This window comes from Podarcis cretensis (assembly GCF_951804945.1).
Source record: "Podarcis cretensis genome assembly, chromosome: 11".
In the NCBI taxonomy this organism is placed as follows: Eukaryota; Metazoa; Chordata; class Lepidosauria; order Squamata; family Lacertidae; genus Podarcis; species Podarcis cretensis.
This window is the reverse complement of record NC_137180.1, coordinates 45,399,003-45,406,500: the sequence shown is the minus strand read 5'-3', so window position 1 is coordinate 45,406,500 and position 7,498 is coordinate 45,399,003.

The following is a 7,498-nucleotide window of genomic DNA, read 5'->3' as shown; positions in this document are numbered from 1 at the left end:
AGTGGCGGGGGTGGACCATCCGAATTGGTCCCACCTCCCTGCAGAGGGGAAGGGTCGCGGAGAAGTCCAGTTGCACCAGGAAGTGATCTGACCATGGCACTTCTTTTGTTTCACTTTTACTTAGTGTCAGATCACCCACGTCACTAGAGGTGAACACCAGGTCTAAGGCATGTCCATGACTATGAGTTGGGCCAAACTTATTCAGGGACAGCCCCATGGAGGCCATGCTTTCCACGAAGTCCCGAGCAGCCCCTTGTAAGGTCGTGTCGGCATGGATGTTAAAATCTCCTAGGACAACCAAACTAGGTGTCTCCAGGAGAAAATCCGCCACGACCTGAAGCAGCTCAGACAGGGAGTCCTTGGTGCAGCGGGGAGGTCGGTACACCAAAAGGAATCCTGTACTGCCCCAACTTCCAGAACATGCACTCAGAAAGCTGGATCTTCCCAGTAGGACGCTAGTGACTTCCTAAAAATCACTGCAACCCCCCCTCCCCGCCCACATGACCTGGGTTGCTGTGCGTAAGAGAAACCTGGTGGGCAAGCAGCGGCAAGGACAGGCCCATCTGCTTCCTCCAACCAGGTCTCTGTCACACATGCCAGGTCAAATCCTCCATCCACAATCAGGTCGTGGATGGCAGTGGTTTTATTCATCATTGACCTGGCATTACACAGCAACACCTTCAGGTCATGTAGGTTTCCCCTGTTGATTCCAGTATCCATCTGGTCAAGGCCAGACCCGGAGGCAGGGATAGTCTTCAAACAACGACTAAACCTGCCTCCTTGGTAATGACATGGTCTGGTCTTAGCGTAACTCCGCCTCCTGCCCATGATCACCGAGATCGGATGTCCCAGTGCTTCCCCCCCTGTGGAACTTGTCCCAGCCATCGTGTTGGCTGGGGCCCCACTCCCAGGCAGCCCTGATCCCGCCCCTTAAAAACAAAACACAAACTATACAGAACCAATAAAACAACAACAACAAAAAGAAACAAAACAATTATACTAAAATTAATCCCCAACTAAATATCCATCCCACCCACCCCCAACAATGGAAAAAAGGGGGAAAAAATAAAAAATTTAAATTTAAATTTAAATTGCCACCGACTGCTTGAGGACATTTTAAAGCACATTAACCACCTGGAACAGGGAAGAATGGCAGAACACTTCCCACCCTTCCCAAAAAGTTTGTTCCAAATAAGTGCCTGGGCCACGCCCCCTGGGCCAGTTGGAAAAGGCCCTGGAAGGGAGCAGGCCCTGCAGTCCTCACCCAGCCGATGTTCCGAGGCCTCACTGCAGCAGGAGTCCCTTTGTAGCCGGGAGAGAGGGCCTGGGCCACGCCCCCTGGGCCAGTTGGAAAAGGCCCTGGAATGGAGCAGGCCCTGCAGTCCTCACCCAGCCGATGTTCCGAGGCCTCACTGCAGCAGGAGTCCCTTTGTAGCCGGGAGAGAGGGCCTGGGCCACGCCCCCTGGGCCAGCTGGAAAAGGCCCTGGAAGGGAGCAGGCCCTGCAGTCCTCACCCAGCCGATGAAGAAAATATTTGAAAGTGTGTTTATATATATAATGTTCCACCAAGAAAATGATATATTAAAAAATGCACTCCATGCCTAATTGCAGGTCAGCCTCTTTTAACCTACTCTTAATTGATTTCCTGGCAGTATCATAGTTTATGGTTCTCGGTTCATGTATAACCAACCCACAGCTAAACATTGATTCACAGTTCCTCATCCAATTATTTTCTTTGTTTTTGCTGTTCCGAGCAACAGTTGGAGCATTTTCTTAACTGCTCAAGTAAAATCATTAAAAATGAAAATGCTTACAACCCCAAAAGCTGGGTCTGTTCTCCTGGGTTGTTGCCATACAGATGAATGGGTTGAACTTTGTAGATTAGAGTGGGGTTGATTCTCAAAGTGGGCATCACTATGGGCAGAGCAACATAGTATGTAGGCTGTGTTCATACCATATATTATAGCCAGTGCTTTTTTTCTAGGAAAAATGGTGGCGGAACTCACTGCCTCAGTCGCCAACCCAGACGCTGCTACTGCCATCTTGAAACCAAAATTATGTGACAAGATGCTGGGCTTGCCACTTGCCACTCCCCACCTGCTCAGACCACTTTAGCCACAATCCTGCATGGTGACCTCCTTTGCTGGGTGAACAGACTTCTTGTACAAAGCAGGGCAAAAGAGCTGCCGGAATTGCACTCTGGTGCGTTGCGGCGGGGGGGGGGGAGCCCTGCATATATTTAAAGCACATTTTAAACACATGACTTCCCCAAAAGAATCCTGGGAACTGTAGCTGGTGCTGAATAAGATATAATCTTTGCTCCTATCCCTTTTCTTTTCTTTGTGAGTTCCATAAACTCTCTGTTAATCTCACTTTCTATAAATTTCTGTGATGTAAGGGTCATTTTATCTTTTGATGCATCAGTGTTTTGATGCATCAATGATTATTTGCTGCTAGCATTATTGTTATTATTTAATAAAATTCCTACACTGCTTGATTGCAAAACAACAACCCTCAAAGCAGGTTACACAAAGATAAAACAAGAAAACCAAGAAAAAAACTACAGCAATACTTTAAAATGTACAAAAGTTAAAATACGAAAACAGATTTTAAAATTACCTCAAATTTCTAATCATCTGGGCAGACTTGTCTAAACAAGAATGTCTTTAGCAGGTGCCAGAAAGAGTATGGCGGAGGTTCCAGCTTGATCTAAAGAAGCAGGGAGTTTGAAAGTGTAAGTGCTGCCATAGTAAACAATGGACTTCTTACAAATTCGGAATGGGCATTACGCATCAATTGTAGTAGTGTCAGTTCCACCGATCAAAGCCATTGAATGGGCATATGTGGGGTAAGGTGATACTGTAGATAAACTGGTCCCAAGCTGTTGAGGGTTTTTATATGCTAATAGTAACACCTTGAACCCAGCCCAGTAGCAAATTGGCAACCAGTGCAGATCTCTGAGCACAGGTGTCATACGCTGACAAGGCCTCGCCCCTGTCACCAATCAAGCTGCAGCATTCTGCGCTAACTGCAGCTTCCAGGTCATTTCACATAGTACATTTACATGCCATTGTACCTTACTGTCGAGAGCCAGTGTGGTGTAGTGGTTAAGAGCGGTAGTCTTGTAATCTGGTGAACCGGGTTCGTGTCTCTGCTCCTCCACATGCAGCTGCTGGGTGACGTTGGGCTAGTCACACTTCTCTGAAGTCTCTCAGCCCCACTCACCTCACAGAGTGTTTGTTGGGGAGGAAGGGAAAGGAGAATGTTAGCCGCTTTGAGACTCCTTAGGGTAGTGATAAAGCGGGATATCAAATCCAAACCGCTGCTGCTGCTTCTTCTTCTTCTTCTTCTTCTTCTTCTTCTTCTTCTTCTTCTTCTTCCATGTAGCACACATGTTTTCCTTCCCTTGCAATAACCAAATCTTTCCCTAGCTCTCGGTGTGAGTTGTTCTTTACTGGGTATAAGCGTTGAATAAACACACATTTAAAACAATGCACACCTGCTTCTTACTGAAGGGTACGTTGAGGTCCTCATGCAGATTGGACATGTATGAGGGTTCACACATACACGCATAACAAGCGGGTGGATAAGATTAAACCTCTTGCCTAAGGCCATTCAGTGAATTCACAGCTGACCTGCTTTTTGAAGTAGCGACTGGGACTGCTGCAGGATCAAAATGAAACAGTGCTTTTAAAAACATCTGCAAAACAACCCACCTATCCCAAAACTATAAATGCTATTGCGGGGGATGAGATATAACCAGCTCATTCCAGGATCTGCTGGAAGCGACACAAGGAGGTGTCGGAGACGTTTCTCATTGTGTAACACATTAATTAATTTAATTAATTAACTAAAGCAAACTTTCCAAAGCTGCCCGCAGTTGGCAGACTGAGCTGCATTCAGCAACCATTTGCTCCCTGTTAACGTAACGCTCCCAGAGGGCACCGTCTGCGATTTATCCGATCCCTTTGAAGCGACAGTACCCATTGATTAACCATTAAGCACTGCAGTAAAAAACTGCTCTCTGTGTGTCATGCAATGGAGCAGCCGATGTAACACAGCAATTAGAGGGTAGGGTAGTACATGGCTGCTATTAGGGATGGATGGATCTGTCAATTTTGGTTCCTCTCAGTTTAGTCATTTTTCCAACGCGAAGTTTGCCTTGCTGCATTTCTGCGTCAGTTTGCTCTTTCTTTTTACCGGGGAAAAATAAATAAATTCTCATAAAAGTTTGTCAGCATTTTAGTGCATAATACATATTTGTGTGTATGCAATGGTGCCTAATATACACCTGTCTACCCTTACAGAATGCATGTTTGCAAGATGTTTTCACAAATATACACATTTTATTTTTTTGCACACTTCTTTTAATATATATACTTTTGTGCTCTCTTGTTGGCCAGGAAACTGCAGTGCAAAATGTGAATTTCAAAGGATTGCTGTGTTTTGGTTCCCCTGTTGTTCTGCAAAGGGCAAATTGGTAAGCAAACCAAACTGAATTTCTCTCTTACCCTCCTCCCTCCCAGATATGGGGAGATGCCCTATGGTGGGTCCATCTCCCTCAGTATTGACCTTTTCCTTCAAAATTATAGGACAGGCTTCATATGACAACTTCACCATTTCCTTCATTGGGTACAAATATTTTATTTTCCATAGAAACAGGACTCCGTTTTTCCACCTACACACACCACATTTAATTGTTCTCCAAGGCATGGAGGAAAGGGAAAAGGGAAAGCAGGACATTCTGGGATCCAATCAGAAACCAGTACAGCTACTGTACTTTCAGGACTGTCCCTGGAAAATTAGGACCCTTGGACACTCGGGTCTGCTAATGGTCTAGCTTAGTATATAGTAACACCAGCTTCATATGTTCTGCGTACATGCTACACATTTAAAGTGTATTTGAAATACATGGTTTCTCCCCCCACCCCAAGAATCATAGGAACTGTAGTTTGTTGGTGCTGGGAATTGTTCTCTATGTTTGGGTAAACTACAATTCCCACAATTCTTTGCGGGACCCCATGTGCTTTAAATGTATGGTGTGTCCACATCCAGCTCTTTGGAAGAATGCAGAGAAAGTGAAGTGAACACTGTGGTTTAGCTCTGTAATACACCAGCCCGTTTTATGTAGGCATGTTTTTATCTAGAGAGGCAGTACTGTAAAAGTGGTGTAAACACGTCAAATCCATCTCTAAAGCTTTCTAAACCAAAAGGTGTTTTTTCCCTGAATGCAAAGAGTCACGAGGCTGTTTTCTCTCTCTCTCTCTACTTTAGCTCCAAGAGTCCCTAGAACAGTTAGGAATATCTGTAAGGCAGCAGATGAATTTTGAACAAATATTCTATGAGCTGTCAACAAGATTTCAGCATTTGAATGTGGATTTCATTCTGATCCAACATTACAGTCAAAGACAGCAATTCCATCGCTGTAAAGTAGTTATGTCTCCCTGATTACCATCTGCGGCAGACACAATTTCAAATCATCCCCATTCTTTTATATTATCTTTGCTGAAAAGGAGAAGTCTTTGTTAATCTTACATTACAGCTGGCAGTAGAATGATCACAGAGGGAAGCAATCTGAACGGGGACAGGGCAGCATCAAATTGTGGCACTCATAAGCACAATATCCCATGTTACAAAAAAATAGTCCCAATGTGTTAATGACTTTTATAGGTATTGATGCGGTTCTATAGGTTCTGATGGGGTTCAGAGTCACATGTAGTTAAAAGTCAATGCCCTAATCCAGAAATTAGGCTCCTCTAGTCCTGGCAATGGTGAGGGCCATTCCATGTAACAATGTGTGTGCAACAGTGCTAGACGCATGGGAGAATTCATGAAATCCCCAAGACCTGCCCCTTAAACCCTGCCTTATACTGAGTCTGCCCATTGGTCCGTCTAGCTCAGTACTCTTTGCATTGATTAGCAGTAGCTCTCCAGGTCACCTCTTTCACCTGAACATGCTGGAGATTGAATCTGGGACGTTCTGCATGAAAAGCACATGCTCTGTGACTGAGTTAATCTCTGGGTCACACTTTCAGAATAAAAAATTGCTTGCACCACACTGTTTTTAACTGATAATAAATACACTGGAAACCAAAAAGAAACAATTCCTGGCAGTGCTTGATTTGTAAACTACAACACATCTACTTTATAATATGATCATGGGACATCCAGAAAGTATAACACAATGCAGGTACTTAAGAACATGAACCATTCCCAAAATATAATTATCAATGAGTCTTATCCAGCACTCTGTTTGAATGGTGATTCTGGATCACAACTAGAATTGCTCTCATTATTTTAATTATCAAAGATTATTTTTATACTATACTATACTAATGTTTATTTGATTGTCCTTTAAGCTTCCCACCACACTTGCTACCCTCTTTGAGAACCACTGCCCTAGAACAAGACTTGAGGGTGAGCCTATTTTTCACCAGGAGAGGAAACAAGTGTAGGTGCTCCTGTCTAAGATTGTTCCTTGAGATCTCTCCAATACTGACAGCAGAGACCAGAAATTTGATGCAAAATTCCCTCTTCTGGAATAAAAATACAGTGTTTTTAGCTCCTCCGCCAAGACCATATAACACTGGTCCTGAAAGACCTACATTGGCTCCCAGTACATTTCCAAGCACAATTCAAAGTGTTGGTGCTGACCTTTAAAGCCCTAAATGGCCTCGGCCCAGTATACCTGAAGGAGCGTCTCCACCCCCATCATTCAGCCTGGACACTGAGATCCAGCTCCAAGGGCCTTCTGGCAGTTCCCTCACTGCAAGAAGTGAGGTTACAGGGAACCAGGCAGAGGCCTTCTTGGTAGTGGTGCCCGCCCTGTGGAATGTCCTCCCATTAGATGTCAAGGAAATAAACAACTATCTGACTTTTAGAAGACATCTGAAGGCAGCCCTGTTTAGGGAAGCTTTTAATGTTTGAATTTTGTTATGCTTTTAATATTCTGTTGGGAGCTGCCCAGAGTTGCTGGGGAAACCCAGCTAGCTGGGCAGGGGTATAAATAAATTATTATCATTATCATTATTATCCAACTGGGTTGATACATTGCTTCCCCAATATGGGTCCAATAGAATACTGATATATTCACATTGGTGAGCCTTATTCCTATACACAACCATTTGTATAAACATATGGAGTGAAAATGAGACCATGCCTTTCATCCCTGCTGCCCATTGTCTGCACGCTTTGTGTGTTCCGTGATGGGAAAGCTATACATGCATAGCTGTTCTTACATGGGCTCCCTCCACCTCTAAGGAACTATGATCACAATTACTGATTGTGTGGAGAGTCTACCTGTATAAAGCTGTAGATACAGGTAGGTAGCTGTGTTTGTCTGCCATAGTCGAAACAAAATAAAAAAATTCCTTCCAGTAGCACCTTAGAGACCAACTAAGTTTGTTATTGGTATGAGCCTTCAAGCTCATACCAATAACAAACTTAGTTGGTCTCTAAGGTGCTACTGGAAGGATTTTTTTTTTAATTTCACCCCTCC